The 18,798-nt window shown below is 40.0% G+C and overlaps 1 long non-coding RNA gene across 1 annotated transcript in view; it reads left to right on the top strand.

Moving 5' to 3' along the window:
* Window positions 1-18,798, top strand: part of LOC111731136 — a 151,998-nt gene that overhangs the window by 90,422 nt on the left and 42,778 nt on the right. The window contains exons 2-3 of the long non-coding RNA XR_002776973.1: window positions 6,561-6,694; window positions 8,312-8,458. This is a non-coding gene — a long non-coding RNA (uncharacterized LOC111731136). The remainder of the gene's footprint in view (window positions 1-6,560; window positions 6,695-8,311; window positions 8,459-18,798) is intronic.

Raw genomic sequence — 18,798 nt, 5'->3', positions numbered from 1 at the left:
GTCCATGGCTTTCTTTTGCTGAATCACAGGCTTTCTTTTGCTGAATTCACTGGGAATTAATTTCTTCTTTTTTTCTTTTCTTTTGTTAACACAGCCCCTATCTTAACATATTGCCTGGTGAGGATCTCTTGTTACTTCTTGGGATCTCTGCTCTGTTCAAGAGGGTGAGGGGAATATATTTTTGGGGGTGGTGTGTGTGTGTGGGGGGTTGCAACTTGAAGATTAAAAAGCTAATGTTTCTTTGCAAAACGTAAAAAGAGATTTCACACTGAAGGTGGAGAAAATTGGAAACATGGAGCTTGAAGGTCTGTGAAAATATTAACCAAAGAAACAGATGAAATAATGACCTTGAATAAATTTGCCCGTAGAAATTCATCTTGTTGGTTTACACTGTAGTCGTTTCACCTTGGACATCCAATTCCTTAGTGCTCAGTCCCAGAATCACACTGAGTTTCGATGACAGGATTAGAAATACTCGCACAACTCACGCTGATCGCAGGCAGGCGATTATGGCAGCAGCGGCGAGCATCTCGTGCCAGGAACTGCTGAGAAGCATTTGTTCACACAGGGAGCTCAGTAATTGGCCAGAAGACAGAGACTTATGCATACTGATATCTAAATTTCTTGCAATATTTTACGAGTTTGTATTAGACATTCAGGAAGTTCCAGTCAGTTTCCCAGACAGTTTACAAAATGCTGGACACACTCAAGATGAGATCTTGAGCTGCTGACCCAACGTCTCCTGAATCTGGGGCCCGGCCTAGGGGGCTTTGAGATTTGCTGTAAGTCTGTCTTGTCCAATGAGCTATAGTCTCTGTGAAGAAAGATATGTAGACTGGGCATTGGGCACTGAGCTTCAAGTCTGAAACTCTTTATTTCATTTAACATAAAATAGCATGCATAGTGAAATCCCATTTTTAAACAAAGCACACACATACCTAGCTATCTATCTATAAAATATATATTTAAAAGATTATAAGACACAAAGCTAATATTGATTTTCGTCTGGATGATAGGATTACGGATCATCTTTTTCTTTGTATGACAAAGAAATAATATTTTGAATTTATAAAATAGCTCTTTGTATATTCTTTTAAGATTCTTTTGTATTTTCCAATATTTTGCAATAAACATGACTTACCCTTACAGTCAGAAAATATCTAAAGATGTATACAAATCTACTAAATATTTTAACCCCAAATTCACATCCGACTCGGACAAAGTTAGTGTTGAGATTTGTTTTTCCACGAATCTACTTAAATCTCATGTACTCAGGAAATCCACAATGTATGACTTAAAACAGCAGTCCCCAAACTTTTTGACACTAGGGACCGGCACACCTATGAGCATCTAATGCCTGATGGTCTGAGGTGGAGCTGAGGCGGTGATGCTAGCGCTGGGGAGCAGCTGCAAATACAGATGAAGCTTTGCTCACTCACCTGGTGCTCATCTCCTGCTGTGCGACCCAGTTCCTAACAGGCCATGGACCAGTACCGGTCTGCGGCCTGGGGTTTGGGGGCCCTGCCTTAAAAGCTAGCTCTGGTAGAAGCTCTGTAAAACCAGTTTTACCATTTGTCATCAGTGTTGCTGATGGCTTTCTCTAATAATACCTGTGGTTTTATATCTTGTTATAGCTGGTTATGTGGTGTATGCAGTTGTCCAAACTTTGAACTCTCTTAAGATCTGTGCGTTTTATTGTATGCTAGTCATATACCAATAAAAAAGAAATAAGAATCAATATGAGGTGGAACGTACTTTTTTCAGACCTTCGTCTGAAATGACCTATGAGATTCTTCCACAAATTGAATGGTCTTGTTAGAAAAATGCCTGATGGGAACAGAGTTTTAACCTTTTGAGAACAGAGTATTAGCTTGTTATTTTTGTTGTGCCAGAACCCAAGCGTGCCATGTAGTTAATTTCTCTAAGTTGGAAAACACGATATTAGAAATATTTAAAAAAGCCATTAGGCCATCTCCTCCCCAAGAAACAGAAGTCTCAGAGATGCTGTGTCTCCTCAGGGAAGACATCAGCATCAGCGAAGTAAGGCTCCGAGCAAAGTCCTTCAGTGTGCGTAAATGGTAGAATGAGAACGGACAGCAGAGTGTAACAGGCTGAGTGACACGAAAGTGTCTAAGGATGCAAAGTGTCGTCTGGAATCTAAACACTGAAGAGGTTAAGAAACAAGACAACACATGGGCTATCTTTTATTTTATAAGTAATAAGGTCATCTTCAAATTGTGATTTTAAGACACTTATAATATGTGGGACATTTCAATCATGAGTAAATAAATGGCTTTAAATACGCAAAAAGGACAGGAGCTGATTTCAGTGATGCAAGGTGAATTGGGTAATTAATCAACTATGTTTTGTTACAAATATTTAGTTAATAAGGTAAACTTAAACATTTAAAAATTATTCCAATTATTATCTTAATTCTTAATCTTAGGTTATACGAGTAGATACATTATTATATGAATTGTATTTTAAATTTATACTGTATTATAGTTTTTAAAGCGTTTTCACATGCATGATCTCAGCTGATTACCCTGATGATGCTCAAAGAAGTCAAGCTAGGAATTATTATTTTTTTTATTTTAAGGCAAATTGAGTTCAACGGGGTTAGATGACTTTCCCTATTCTACTGCTAGAAATTGGATCTGCGCCCCCCCCCGCCCCCACCACCACCCCCCCAACACACACATACTTTGGCTTTTGATATCCCTGATTCAGAAGGGACCCTTGTTACTCATGTCTATTTTTGAAAAATCCAATTAACCAGAGCCTACTGTATGTATGGTTTGGGATGCCCCAGTTACGTGAACGCCCTGGGCTTTCCACTTATGGAGTTTGCAATGGCTTCAGGCTCCCCATGCCTCACTGGTCTGTGGATTCAAATGAGACCACTCTAAAATAATAATTAACATTTCTCCAGATCAGGTTAATGCCCTGAAGAAAGTAAGAACCTCCATTCAGTTCCCCACTACCTTCAACGTAGTGAACACTACAGTATTCCCTTCTGAGCGTGCTCCATGAGTGAACAATTATTCATGAACAAGCTTCTCATTTTCTCCTACTCAGGGGCCACATGCTTAATGTCACTTGGAGGCAGCCTGAGACAACTGCTGCTGCCATCAAGGTCCTCCTGGGATTCTGTGACCAATAAGGGTGCCCTTGCTCTGTCCTCAAGTTACCAACTTGGGAGGTGCCAGAGTAGCCGAGATGCGGAGAACCTGGTACAAATGACTGGACCTGGAGATTCAGAATGGAGGCAGCTCAACTATGGAAACTGCCCATGTAAACTACCAGTAAATAGCTTAGCCCATCTGTCACTGAAGGGGGTCTGGAAAATTTTTTTTTAATGAGATCCAAGTCTGCTTTTGGTAGCCCCAACCCTTTCTGAGCCTCACTGCTAGGCTGAGTCCCTGACAAGCAAGCAGCATGTTTGGCTCACCTGCTCTCTGTTCTCTTTGTCACGTGGGCATCAAAGCAGAGTAGCCTGGCTCGCTTGCCTCAATACTTGCCCAAGAAAAAAATCCCTAAGCCTGCCGGCAGATCTCTCTATTGGGTTCAGACCTGAATCCACAGGCTGAGCAGGGGACTAATATCTGAAGTCAGAAACCAGGCTTTCCTCAGTTCCTGGTCTTCCCCTCACCCACCCTGGGATGCACACACCCACATGCTCAAAATCTTCAGCAAAGACCTCAGATGCAAATACCTATGGTGGCCACACCTAATAGTTACCACACGGGCCAGACCGCTCAGACATATCAAATCCCCCTTTTGGCTTACGCTGGACCTCTGCCTCGTTACGCAGCTGGAGCAACAGGATTAACACCCGTGGAAAGATTAGTGCACAGTCCAAGATAGAATGTAATCAAATGCTAGACAAACCATATGTACTGTAAACGCTATAGGGTTCCAAGTCCAGAAAAGGGCCCTGCGGGCTGGTGGTGTCAAGAAAGACTGCATGTGAGGACGGAGTGTGCTAAATCCTAAAGCAACGGCAGGGTTTTGATAGGAGGGACCCTATTAATGTGTCACATTAATTCTCCTTGAGGGACAGTCTTATAGAGGTCATTTCATGAGTTTTCTAATTTCAGATTTTTAATTGAAATTAAATTGTTGGCTTTCCTTCTACCTCCCCAACACTAGAAAGATAAGCGATTGAGTTCTAGTTCTGTGCTTTAATGTGTTGAAGTGATCTAGGCAAGCGATGTGGGTCCTTAGACCAAAGAAGAAGCTACAGAGACAGTAAGAAGTCACTGGATTTTAGTATTTGCTGACGAGTTGGTTGTGAAGATGGGGAAAAGAAAGAAATTAAAAATGATTGCAAGAATTTTGGCCTGATCCATTGGAAGGATGAAGGGTTCCATAAGGAAGGCTGGAGGTTGCAGATGTTTTTGAGGAGAGAAGGAGTCCAGTTTTAGACATTTTCCATTTGGCATCCAAAGGGAGATACCCAGCGGCCAGTTGGATATATGAGTCCGGAGTCCAGTAGAAAGGTTTGGGATGGAGATACAAAAATTGAAATTTATGACATAGAGTTAGAGTTGGCCTTTAAAATAACCTGGGAAATGGGAGGAGATGGAGAATCAGAAAGGCCTGAGCCCTGGGCTAAGGGGGCAATCCAACATTCTCAATAATCAATGTGTTTTCCGACCTTCGGACTTCCCTTCTCTGCCTGCCACCTCCAGCCTAGGCTCAGAGTCCAGTGAGCTGCCTCGTGGTGTCTCCTGGGCACTGAGCGATTCTTCTTCTGGTGTGCAGACATTCACAGACTTGGCTACCTGGTCCAGGCACCACTGCCATCTGCTGGGCACTCATGGGCCTTCCCCTGGGTACAGCTCTCCGCTCTGGATGCCACAGAGCTGTCTCCTGCAGAGCTCTTGGTGTCCTGGGAGCTTGAGATCCCAGGGGTGGTGGAGTGGTAGTGGTGTGTATGTGGGGGCATGGACGTTTGCCAAAGCAGCACAGTGAGGGCCCTGCATTTAATAGCTGAAAACTCCAAATTCTTCTTCTTGAAGCCATCTGCGACTTCACCACATCCAAAGAGACTCAAATTCTAGTGGCAAACACCATGCTGACCTTACAACTGTCCCTTTCCTGACCCGACTGTCCATGCTTATCTATTTAACCTTCTCTTCCCTTGGAATAATTTCTCCCCTGGGAGGTCTCTTCGGCCCTCATTCAAATAGATATTTGGCAAGTGCTGCACATCAATTTGCCAGACATGCGTAGATATGCATCAGTCCTGGCAGTGGGGCTTTTAGGCATTTACGGGGCCTAAATTCAGACTATTTCTCTTTCATATGAGAACATATCTCACATATTAGTTACTCCAAAGCCCACTGGTTTAGAATGCCAAATATCTGACTTATTGTAAAATACAAAAAGATGATATTTTTTTGATGTGTAGGTATCCTTGATCACTAGCCTGAAGGAAATAAAACTTCAGTTGGCTTCAGCAAAGACAAAGCAATTAGATGGCAGTTGATGGCTATTTGCTATTTAGCCAGTTTAGAGGTGAAAGTTTTCAAAAAACTTCTAGATAGTCCTTACACTTTTAGGTCATGAATGATGCTCAAAAATGTGTGGAAATGTGACTGTTAAAGTTACTTTTGAATTCATTTTAGTAATATTGTTTTATGATCACACTTTCTTTAAATTTTAAGTTTCAAAGTTTTTAACAATTTATACTACCAATAGGAATCTATGTATGCCCTAATAAGTACTTATTTTTGAATGAGGGCAGCACCCACATAAGACTTTGTCCATGTGCCTATTTTGCTGTCTGCACCACTTCCCCCTCCATATTACATGTAGATCCACGGAGACAGGGTTGACATTCTCCTGGTAAGCTCTAGGACTGCTGGTTGATGTTTATTCCGGCTGCTAGGTGTCCTCTGATTAATATATGCCATTGCACATCAGTCAATAAATATTCTGAGTATCACCCTTGGTTTTAGATAGAGCTGTTACCCCTTTGATATAGAAACTTACATTTTATAGGATAATTTTACATAGTAATCACATTGGAAAATTATAACAACCCTGTGAGGTAGATGGGGGAGATAGAATATTCATTATTTTTACTGGAAAGATAAGGAAACTCAAAGTCTCAGTGACCATGCCCCAAATGATACCATGAGAAAGCATCAACATCATCTTTAGAACTCAGGGCCCTCTGGCCCCCAGAAAGTACTCTCTCCATTAGACAACCATCCCTTCTCGAGGTTCTTCTGACCTTTGGGTCATCACCTATAGGGACTTTGGTTTTCTTCAGAGTTACCGTAAAGGAGGAAAAGTAGAAACGTGCCGGAGCATATTTTCTGCAATTTTTTTTAAGTGACATCTCATTCTGGGTTTGTGTGTTTGGGAAGGATGTCTTATCTAAATGGAAAAATTAGGATGTGAATTTATAGGCTGATGTATAGGGTAGAGGAGGGGAGTGTTTTGTGGGTGATGACAGGTGTGTGAGGGATGCGAGGTTGGGAGCAGGTGTGTGAGAGGGTGTGATGGAGCACAGTGATGTCAGGCTGAGTAACATTTCCTCTCCACAGGGTAATTTACTCTGGGACACTTGACACAGCAGGAAGTGGGGGAGCGGGTAGTGTAAGAGCAGCTGGAACACCTGGAGAAACTTGATACTTGGAGAGAACTGTGGATTCAACATCTTCATTTCGTTTGCTACCTGGTATTGTTTGTTATCGTTTTTTGGATGCATTAGTATTTCCCCCGCTAACTTTATGCCAAGCTTCCCAGATGGAAGGAATGATAATTGTCTCATTTTTATCCCTGCAATGTCTGGCCAGCGCTAGGGATGTTGAATATGTTTAGAACTTGTTTAATGGATTGATTCCTGCCATTCCCAGTGGTCATATATCTTATTATTCCACAAGCTGTAGTTTAAAAAAAATCTGCGAGCCCCAATAAGGGAAATGAATTAACAGTCACTGCTTCCTTTAACTCTTAAGGAGTCCAAACACAGTAAGGCTGTCATTTGGGTCTGCAAATAGAATTTCTGGCAAAAATTTAACAAAAAACTGAATGAACATTTTGAAAAATCTGGCCAAAATAGTCTCTTGGAAAAAGGTTTTGTTAACTTAATAATTCTGTAGACTTAATCATTTCTTCCCTGAGATTTGCCTTAAGGTACGTATCACTCCAGATTTTCATAATTATCATTTGCTAGCAGTAGAAACTCAGTGGCACAAATAAATGTAAGCTCCATGATGGTAGGGGTACAAAAAAGATGCTTGTGGTCAATTGTAAAAATGGCCACAAATTCTTCTCCCTCTTCCACAGCAATTGACTCTTTGCAATTGACTTTATAGTTCTCATCGTTTGGAGTCTCTTTCTTCACTCCTTAGATCTGGGCTGGACTTGATTTTGTTAATGGGACATTAACTAACATGATGCAAGAAGAGACCTGAAGAGGGCTTTTTCTTTGAGACGTTGCCCTCTTGCTACTCTTCGAATCTCAGACCACATGTGAACAAGCCCAGGCTGGGTGACCACATGAGAGCCATGTGGCCCAGTCGCCTCTGTTGCCCCAGCTGATAGCCCCAGAGGTAGAGCCACTTTAGCTGGCTGATGGCCGATCGTGGACGCATATATGAGCCCCATTGTAGACTAACAGAAGAACCAGGCAGCTGAGCTCCACCCAAATTGCCACTCTGCTGAACTGTGAACTAAATAAATGGTTAATGTTTAAAGGTACTAAATTTTAAGGGTAGTTATACGGCAAAAGCCAGCTAATATGGTGTTCACTAAAAATGTCTTGACTAGATAAATAAGATTAATGAATGAACAAATGAAATGATATAGGTATTTATTTAATCCAGTCTTCCCACTCCACAAGTAAAGAAACTGAAATCAAAGTAGTTAAATAACTCGGTTAATATTAGGTAGCGAGTAAGTAGAGGGGCCAGTATAAAATATCTATAATTTTTTCTTTTAAAATAATGTCCTGTCTCCTAATGATATGGTAAGCTCCTGAGACTAGAAATCTTTCTTTAGATCAACAGAATCTAACAAAGTATTTTATGCATTTTGTATTTAAAAATTACTTTTGAATATAGGATAAATGCGCACAGCATATAGGTGAAAAGGTATAAAAGCTTCAGTGAAAGGTAAATCTCTCTCCCACCTCTTTCACTGAACCACCCAGTTTTCTTCCCCAGAGGCATCACTGTCAAAAGTTGTTTGTTTGCTTGTTGATTTTGTTGCATTTGGTACACTTATATACGAGGTCTATCATACATTTGGTATAGATTGTGGTAACTAAAATCCATGGCTTATTCGTTTCCAGAAATTGGAAAACAGAAGGTGAGAGCAATAAAGGAAACCCGGTCTCATCCCTCTTTCCCAGACATCTGCTGTACTACCTACAAAGCCACACCATCTTGGGAGGGAGAGTTGAAATGGAAAAGAACCGGGGATGATCAGAATACTCAGAGTAAGTGTGCCTCTGGTTATTTGTATCTATACTGGGATACAAATGTATGATCTGTATCTATACTGGGAAAGCTAAGGAAAACAACAGCAATGAGAAATGCAGGGTATTCCCTGGACACTGGCCAAGATCCACGTCTTTATATATTTTGTCCGGATCAGAAACAACTAGAACAAACTTCTAAAGCATAAAGCACTGTGGGATTGCATGGGTAATACTGTACTCTAGAACTGTACTCTCGTAAAGTTATCCTGTAAGGGCAGCTGTTCACAGAGAATGTGGATACTTTTTTTTTCTTTTTGAGTGGGGGGTGTGGGGTAGGGGGATGTGTTTGGGAAAAGACACAGCAAAAGAGAAAGGGAAGACTCCCAGAAGAAGTTGAGAAGGATTGTGGCTTTCAACAGCTTAAAATGTGGCAGAGGAACTCAAAGGACGAAGCCTGAAGAACGGTTTGGGGGTGGTTGGAAGGAGCCTGTTATACCACGGAAGTATCATACATTTCAGTAGCAGTGAGGAGGTAGAAGCCCGATTGCTGGGAATTAAGGGGTGAGGGAAGGAAGGAGGGAGGACTTCGAGAGAAACTGAAGGGAGCAAATGAAGATGATGTGTGCAAAGATCTTTGGCTATAATGGGAGATTGCAAGGTGAGATAGTGGTAGACTAGGAGAAAATATTAAAATAAAGGTTTATATATTTTTTTAGATGGTTTTTAACATAGGGAAGTTCAGAACATGTTTGAAAATGAAAAGAAGCCCAAGAAGAAAGGGCCAAAGAAAGAAAAATTGTAGAAAAAAAATCAGTGTTGGATAAAGAGGACACATCCAGTTGTATTAATAATATGGATAACATTATTTTGTCAAAGTGCCTCAATGTATTTTATTTCACAGATATTTCCTATTATAAATATACTTACATGCTATACAAATTTGTAGTTATTTTCCTCTATCCAGCAAGCCAAACATTTTTACAATTACCTTTTATCTTCTCGTGAAAATAAGAAACTAAAATTGTCTTTTCTTTCTCTTTTCCTAGATAATTTCTCCTCTTATAGTCATCTCTTCCACACATGCCTACTTGTTTCAGCATTTGTCCTGAAATTTCATGAAATGTCATCCTCCGACTTCATCATTTTCTTTCAACACAGCTCTACAAACTTGATTTTTCATGAAACGTTACCCCATTTCTCTAAATTTTTCACTGTCATCATTTTATAGTTCACCTCTTTTCATCAAGCACACGTTAGGCAGGCTCTTTACCTTCTGCAAGGTGATGTAAATTGTCACTAGCCATCTGATACACGCCACGTTCCCCATACCATCTAGCCTTTCATCGTGATGGCCAGGCTGACCCACCACATCTTAGTTTTTTGTGGTAAAGATCTTTTAGGTGCTGGTGGCCTTTTCACGTGTGTCAAGGTTTCCTGGAAACAGGAGAACTGAATTTCTTTCTGAAAGTACACATGGAAACAGGCCCCCCTCAGCCTCCTCCTGCATTTGCTCATCCTTGCCTACTCCTGCTGCTTCATGCTAAGATAACGTCTTCTCTTTGGAGGATAACCAGAGGCGTGGCACAAGGCATTACTCCACAACAGCACTGTACCATGGCACAAAATCAGAACATCGCCCAGATGCTATATTCTGAAATTTTCATGGGCCTGGGAAGTCAGGGGAGCGACGATTTGTTGTCCTAAAATCTCTTTTCAAGATTCTGTTGTATCTCCTTCCGCTTTTCTCCCTGAAATGCTCTCGCTGGTAAAATTGAGACAAACACAGTCATGAGAAGGAGTTAGCAACTTGAAGGAGAAGGCGGTACTGGATCTGATGCTCCAGTGATGATGCTCGTGGGACCGAGACAGACATGTTTGGGCAGGAGCAGGCTTTCCCAGGTGTTCTCCAGCCCACTCAGTACCTTCTCACCTTCTAAACTTGCTCATAAGATGGTTCTGATGGTAAGTTTTAGTGCTTACAAAGATGTGAGGCTGCCTTTTAGCCAGTGCCTCTGCTGAGTGATCTCTTCTCTTACTCTCAATACCTTGAAGCTCCAGCCTGCTCTACCACGTTAGCCACCTGAATCTAAAGGTTATACTCTGTATGTTCTGTCTCTGGCACTTTGGTGTTCAATTTCCCTGAACTGGAAGAAGAGGAGAGAAGAACTAAAAAATCCTTATCGAGAATTCATTTTGGCAGAATTACCCGGTGCCGAGCAGTACCTTCCAGGTTCTCTCCCACGCATGGCCCATGGCTTCAGCACCAGTATCTGCACAGCCTGGACCCCGTGTCAGCTTTGATAAGAGCCAGGTGTAATCAGCGCAGCCACAGTTTTCTGGCTCTGATTTTCCCTTGTGGCTTCTTCATTCCTTTTGATAATTAAAGGAAGATTTTCTTGCCATGCTGAAGGCTATGTAAAATAAGTTGATAAGTAATAAAGCAGCTGGCATGAAGCCAAGAACTTGCTGCTTCTGGTACCATTCCCATCTTTGTGGTATGGTTACTGAGGAGGAAGCTTGGCTCTCAGACTCAGCCTTTTGAATTGGATAGCTGGGAGAGTCAACTCGGCTTGGCACTCTGCTAAAAATATAAGATGCATAGAGAACATTCTGTGAGAGTGTTTATAGGGCTTTGACCTTTGAATGAGAAGGACCATTGGTCTTTCTTATTTTCACATTTAGTCTTCTCTTCTTTCAAACCCTAGATGTCTTAATTCTCATTCTTATCCTTGTACAGCTTACTCCTATTTTAATAAGCTTAAAATAAATGCAGAGGGGACTTGATCTCCAAGTAGTATGTGTACTCAACCACCAGTTTTTTCTCTGCCTAATGTTGTACGTGGACACAGCATTGAAGATGAGTGCCTTAAACAGTGCTGTTTGTTCGGGGGTTACTGTGTGTTCACTAATGCTCTCTTGCAATGACCAGGGGTCATTTTTCTATTCCTGGAGGCCTTAGATAAACCCTCTGTAATGAGGTTTAGGCTCCATTGTAGCCAAGGAAACTTCCAGTTATGTGTTGGGGCCTGGAGGAGTGGGGGTGGTAGGGAACCTATTTTGATTAGTCACATATGCTTTTCTTGCATTCAGTCTGCCTTTGGTACAAAAGGAGAGAATAGTTAAGGTCTTTATTCAGGTTATTTGGGCTAAAAAAAATCTCTGTATTCAACTTCCTTGTCAAAGAAGGTGATTTTGGTTGTGACTCAAGATGTCTGTTTCAATGAATGAGTGTAATTGATGCTCAAGACATATATTTGCTTTTATCAGCTGCCCACATTGTTCTATGGCATAGTAAAGGCAAACCACTATAAAGGACTGGGGAGCCAGTTCCAGGAGCACCTCTGAGCAAAACCTCGAAGGCAACCAACCCCTCTGAGCCCTCACAGACCCCAAACCCCCTGGCATCTCAGTATAGCACTAGCGACATTGCTTTCTGTACTCCAAACTGCTGCCTCTGACTCTAAGGTCTATTCTGGAATTATCCATAGCTCATCTTTGGTTTCTGTCCTTGACGTTAAGCTTCTGGTTTTATACATTTCTCTCCATCTATCCTTCAGTACCTTACCAGTAACTCTTTTTTCTTCCTGAATGCTGATGTATCATTTCATGCTTGCTTCACATGTACGCTCATGTACAGAGTTATTTTTGGTTGACTCAGAATTTCCCTTTGGTTTTCCACCCTAAATTGGCTCCAGACTACAGCTCTTTTCAAGGTTATTCATTGTGAAATTTGACTTAAGGGCAGGTGATGAAACAGTTACTACCACACATCTATTTGCTGACTCATCCTGGAATCCCAAAGATATAATTATGAGACCTTCCATTGGAATTAATCAACCACTTTCTGAGGCTGAGGCTGCCACAATGCTCAACTGCAGGGCTCTGGTACACAATTCATAAAAAATGCAATGGGCATGGTACTTTCTAGAGCTATGCTATGTGAAGATTTGCATGAAAACTTTGTCCATGTAAGCCAACCCTCTCTTCAACCCCAAATATGCTGAACTATATTTTAGAAGAATCTGAAAACTGGCATGTTTAGTGAGTGCAAGAATTTTAAGATCAGCCTTTCTATAGTTAACTGATTTACTATTCTCTTCTGTGTCTATGTTCTAGTTACAGGTTAAGGAGCCACATTCAGGCTGGTCATGTATCATACTATAAAAACATAACGTGGATTACATATGCCCACATCTTTTCTTCCACATCACCCAGCACACTTAGGCATCTCTATCCCTAGTTTTCTCAATTGTTCTCCACCTGGAACTTACCCTACCATTTAGGGTCTTTGTTCTATTTTGAATTAATCTCCTTCCTAACATAATCTCCTTCCCGACAACCTTCTGTTTTTGTCCTAAACACATCTCTAGGAAGATTTCTCTTATTTAATTTCTTTGCTGATGAGCTTTGGCAATTTTGTAGAGTTTCTCATGTAACTTCTGGAATTCTTTGTTGGAAAGCTGGGAGAGATGAATTCTTTTCCTATCAAGAAAACAAGGGGTTAGACTAAGCTGTAAACCTATCCTTCCTGTGTAGATATATGAATAGGACCTTGTTGACTTCTTTATATTCTTTTATTTAATTTTTGTTACCATTAGAAGATTGGAGTATAGAGCTCCACAAATATCACTTATCATTGAACGTGTTACATATGATGAGTTAGCACTTTTTGAATACCTACTATGTGCAGAGTTCTGTGCTAGAACTATAGCAGCAAATGAGAGATGTAGATCTGATGTCATGTCAAAGGAGACAACTATTTCACAATTAATTACAAAATATTTCATTATATTTCCTTTAAAGTACCTTGAAAGAGAAGTATAGTGGACTATAAGAACTGGAGATATGGGAACTAGCTAGTCTTGAGGGCAAGGAAAGATTTATTTGAGCTGGTGTTGAGATTTGAATATAGAGTAAGAATTAATTAGACAAAGGGATAAAGTGATGGTGATGAAGGAATGGGCCGTAGAGGTGAGCTGGCATTAAGTATTCCAGGTAGAGCCTAAGGAATGTGAAGATTCCGAGACAGGAAGAACAATGCCAAATTTAAGGAACTGAAAGAAGGCTAGATGGCAGAAGTATAGAGAGCTTGGGAAGCCTGGTATAGGGTCGGCAGAGGTCAGATCATGTAGGACCTTCTAGATCATGTTAAAGATATTATCACAAGTCAGGCTTCCCAAGAAACGGACTCTGGATACAGATCAGCATGCAAGAAGTTTATTTGGTGAATATTTTAGGAATCAGCACTTACGGATGAGTGAAGAAAATAGGTCTAGTCGGAGAGATAAGTTCAACTATAATGCAGTCTCAAGAAACATATGTCTATTTTCTAAGAAAGTTACGAGCTCCTTTCAGAGTCGTCACAAGTTTAGGTGAGAAGGCTGGGTCTTTATACTTTCTCGAGGCCCAGTTAACCACTGGTTAAATGAGAACTTCCCTGAGGAAGAGTGTATAATCTTGGTTGAGGTGGATCTCCTTATCTGAGGGCAAGTCTGGGAGAGGGATTCAGCTGAGAGCTGTCAGCCGCTGCACACCCAGCAGCTGGGGAAATGAACGCTTCGGGCCTGAAGTAGAAGACCTCAGTACACACTGCGGCAGCTGCTACATATATTATTCTAAGTCTGGTGAGAAACTAATGGAAGGTTTTCATCTGGAAGTAATATTATATTTGTGTAAAAAGGTTCTATTGGCTGTTGCATGGAGGAAGGATTAGAAGGGCAGATGGATTAGCTTTAGAGAGACTAGTTATTTATGAAGCTATGGCAGTGACTTAGGCAACAGATGATAAAGATTGGATGGGATGGTAGCAGAGGAGATGGATATATGTTTGAGTGACAACAGATCAAATATGGAAAAGGGGATCTGACAACGGATTGGTTGGGAGAGACTGAATAATAGAGAGATTCAAGTATAATCACAGAGTTCTGGCTTATAGTACTGAATAGATGGTAAGGTCCTTCTCTGAGCTTCTTCTGTTTTGAAAAGGAGAGTAGATCTTGAGTTCAGTTTAGGGCAAGTTAAATTAAGGTGCTTGTGAGATGTGCAAACCTAGGCGGTAGTTTGATATATAATTCTTGAGCTCAATGTCTGGGCTATAGATGAAAAGTTTAGAACTGTCATGATGTTTGAGACCTTGGGCTTAGATAAAAGATGGCCCAGAAAAGAGTGTAGAGTGAAAAGTGAACCTAAAAAAATGACCCTAGAGAAGTGCCCACATTTCAAGATCCATTGGAAAAAGAATTCTAAACTCAAATGGCAGAGGAATAATCAGAGGAGTAGAAAGAAAGTTAGGAGAGTGTAAAGTCACAGAAAACAAAAAAGGTGTCATGATGAAGAGTCAAAGGCTGCTTCTGTAGTAAGTAGGACTCTAGCCATGTTTCAGATACTTTTTATATTGTTATAAAATGATGTCGTCTAAAAATGATATAAACGTGTGAAAATATGATTACAGTATTTTTATATTTTTATTTAGGCAAGGATTACTATATTCAAGGTGTTGAATCTGTGGTCATATACCATGCTCCTAATTAAATTATTTACCCTGATACAAAGAAGGGGACATTCTTTTTCTGTCTTATTATATAGAAAAATAATTGGTGAGAATCTACTGAATGCCTGCTCATGTTCCAGAACTTGGCTAAGTGCCATTAAACATATGAGATCCAAGGTAGGATTTTTCCTCTCCAGAAGCTTAAAACCTAACTTAAGAGATAAGACCTGCTACTTTATTAGCTATGACTTTGGTGCTCCAAACTAATGGTGCTCCAGGGAAGCAGATGAGAGCAAAAATTATAGGACAGGGAGGTCAGTAAAGGCTTAAGTGGAGACACTGAAGTTTATACTTGGTTCTGAAGATTGGGTGGGGTCTGGGTGGTTGGGAAGATACTTCATGTGAAGGTAGAATTTACAAAAAGGTGGAGAGGGTGAACTATACAAGATACATTTAATTGATTGAGAATGAGTAAACATGGTGGTATTTGAATGCTTGAAATAACTGCCGTATCCCAAATACTTATCCAGTTTAAAGGCCTTTAAATATTCTGATATTCAGTTTGTAATTTTTTGAGGTTCTGAATCTTCTGATGAAATATTTTTTATTTGCATTTCTTTTGAATTTTAATTGATGTGTGCTTTGCTTTGTGGTTTTAAATTTCAGATTAACTTAGACATCAAGGTCAGAGAGGTTTCTTCTGAAACACAGTCCAGTGAACTCCCACATTGTACTTCATTCTTTTATCCCTACCCCACCCAAAGAGATTATAGCATGTGCTTTAACTGATGAGTTATAGACAACAGGTTTGGTGACGTTTTAGAATCCAGAATGAGTAATTCTTTGAAGCATCTAAAACCTTTGCTTATACTCTTTCCACATTTATTTAGAATTGATAGACTGTTAAAAAGGGAAAATATGATCAGCACATTTATGTGGAAATAGCAGGCATAGCTCCACAACATTATTTTTATGAGAATTGAGAATTGAACTTATTTATTAAGTGGCAGATCGCTGTCTGGCTCTTTCCCAAACATGTGACACTGAATATCATTTCACAAGTTTGTAATCTTCAAGCTTAAACTGCTAGAAGCTTATCTCTTCATGCCTGCCACATTTGCAACCAGTTCCAAACTGAATAGCTTCAGAGAATACTGCTGACATCACACTTTATGTAAATCCCACGCTTTATGTAAATCCACCTACCTCACTTGTGCAGTGCATAGCCTGTGCCACATATAGTAACTCTGCTTGCAAATGATGTAGCAGGCAGAGGCGATGCCTAGGCTATGCTTTTGTGGTAGAAACAACTAACTTCTTCATAGCCACTGGAGGAAGTGATAGTTCTATTATCTAACTCTATGTAGCATGGGCACAATCCAATCTTTACCTCCTCTAACACTTGATTGACAGTTTGGTCGAATAAAGAATTCTAGGTTGAAATTTTTTTTTTCCAAAGAATTTTAAAGGCTGTGTTCTATTTTCTTCTTGTACGCTGTATTGCTACTTACAAGGCTGATATGGTTCGATTCTTGATTCTTTGTATATGTTAAGTTTTGACTCTTTAGATAGTTTTAGGATCTTCTCTGTCCCCAAATGCTATCAAAGGTTTTGGATTCTGAGTTATTCTCTCTTTTGGGTTACTTCTTGATTTTGGCAAACAATATTGCTCAATAGCTTGGGAGGTAAATTATTGAACATATTACATGTCTAAAAATATCTTTGGATATTTTAGTTTCTAGTTTGGTATTTTGGCTAGGTATAGATGTCTAGGTAAAAATTATTTTTTCTCACTATTTTGAAGAAATTGATTCATAGCCTCATAATTTCTAGAGTTGCCATTGAGGAAGCCATTCTGATTTCTATTTCTTGATGTGATTTGTATTTTTTCTTGGAAAGCGTTTTGGTTCTTCTTTTTATCCTGAGAGTTCTGGAATTTCATAATGATCTGCCAAGGTGTGAATATTTTCAGAGATATTTACTACATTGGACCTGTGGCCGGCCTTTTCGTCTGAAAACTCTGTAAATCTGTAGCTTTGTGAACTCTTTTGTATTACTGACATAGTAATTAATTAATTCTTCTTCCAGAGTATCAAAATCTTTAGATATTGAACATACTAGTTCGATACTGATTTTCTAAATTTCATAGTTCTTTAGTTTCTGTATTTTTAAAATCTTTGTCTTTTATTCTTTGAAATATTTTATCTTCTTTTCTAGTGTCCTTATATTGAGTGTTTTCTGTGTGCTCTCATATTTTTAATTTCCAAGAATTTTTCTTGTTCTTGGAATGTTCTTTTCTTAAAAATAGCATCATGTTCTTTTTCATGAATTCAATATCTTTCTTATCTCTGTGAGGACATTAGTGATAATAAAGAAAAATTTTTTTCTCTCTTCTCTTCCCTTCAGGACCTTTTTGTTTGTTTGTTCTGATCTCTGTCCATCATATTTCATGCTTTCCTCAAATATCTGATGATCCATGTCAGTATTTAATATTTGAGAATGAAATTCAGAAAAGGTAATCTCTGCGTGAGGCTTGCCAAATAGTGGGCTCACTGTAGCATGACTGGATAAGGCTATTTCACTGAGCTGAGCAGTTTGTCCAGAAAGGGCTCTTTTAATCTTCTGCTGGGGCCTTATTAGGGTGCCTGTTTTTATTCCAGGAGTACAATAGAGGATGGGACTATGAGTCTCACTGTTCAGTTTGTAAACTTTCCTGTAATCTCTCTGCAGGACTCTGGTCCTCAGTGATGCCTGGCATTCCTTTAGGCCCATTCTTATAAGAATGTCTAGGAGAATCCAGTTTTTTTTCCGGATTGGAGAGAGGAGATTGGTATATTTGTATTGTCTTTGTCCTTGTAGATTTATGCTTCTTAAAAAAACTCTTTACCTTGTTTTTAATAGATTATGAAAGGCATTCAAAGTTGATTCTTTGTTTTTAATCTTCCATATTTAACCTGTGGCCATTGGCATCCTCTTCAGAGCTCAGGGCCTCTTGGCCTCCTCAGACACACTCCAGGGCTGTGTTGCAGATCTCAGATCTCCACATCACTGCAGCCACAGCAAATTTTACCGGAAGGTGATGGTCCTTAAACTTCTCTCCGCTCTCTGTGCAGAGTCCGCCTTTATGTGAGGTGGTTTCTCACCCTTATTGCAATCTTCAGTGCCCCTCTTCAGAGTCACCAAAATAGCACCTCAAAAGGGTTCTGTTTGGCTTCCAAAGCAAACACAATTTGTGGTCTGTTGGCCAGGCCATGCTCTTGTGAGTTCACTATGCCTCTGGCTCCCTGGAAGACTCAGCCTGCCAGAAATGAAAACTTGAGTCCGGCCAGGCCCAATCTTACTTCTGATCTCTGTCACCATGTCACCTGCAATGCAGCCTCTCCAGTCCTCTACCTTTCCACTTCCTGCCCTTCTCAGCCCTGTGCTTACTCTTTCACTCTTTTCACTGCTGCCTTCTTGCTCACCAACTCTGTTAGAAGCATCACGACATTTTCAACAAGCTTTTCTTTATCTCTAGTCTCTTTACAGAATTCTTTCTAAGACCTTTCCTTAACTTTGTTTAACCGATGACAAATTTGAACATATGAGGCCCCCCCTTGCAATATTTCATAAATCTTTTGAGCATTTTTTGGAGTTTAGAATTTATGAAATTACTTTCGAGTGGTATGTGATAAAGAAGTGCTTGCAAGGAAAATGTTTTGCTTGTGTCAGTACACTAAGTTCATATTATAAATTTCTTTAAAATACAGATTTTATTGTGGATCCTCAAACCAAAAAGGGGAAAAATGGAAATTTATATATATAAAATAAAGATTATTCATTATTGCATATGCCTATTTAAATATTTTATCGTATGTACGTTTTAACT

This window comes from Pteropus vampyrus, unplaced genomic scaffold (assembly GCF_000151845.1).
Source record: "Pteropus vampyrus isolate Shadow unplaced genomic scaffold, Pvam_2.0 Scaffold350, whole genome shotgun sequence".
In the NCBI taxonomy this organism is placed as follows: domain Eukaryota; kingdom Metazoa; phylum Chordata; class Mammalia; order Chiroptera; family Pteropodidae; genus Pteropus; species Pteropus vampyrus.
This window is presented reverse-complemented; position numbering and strand designations above follow the sequence as displayed.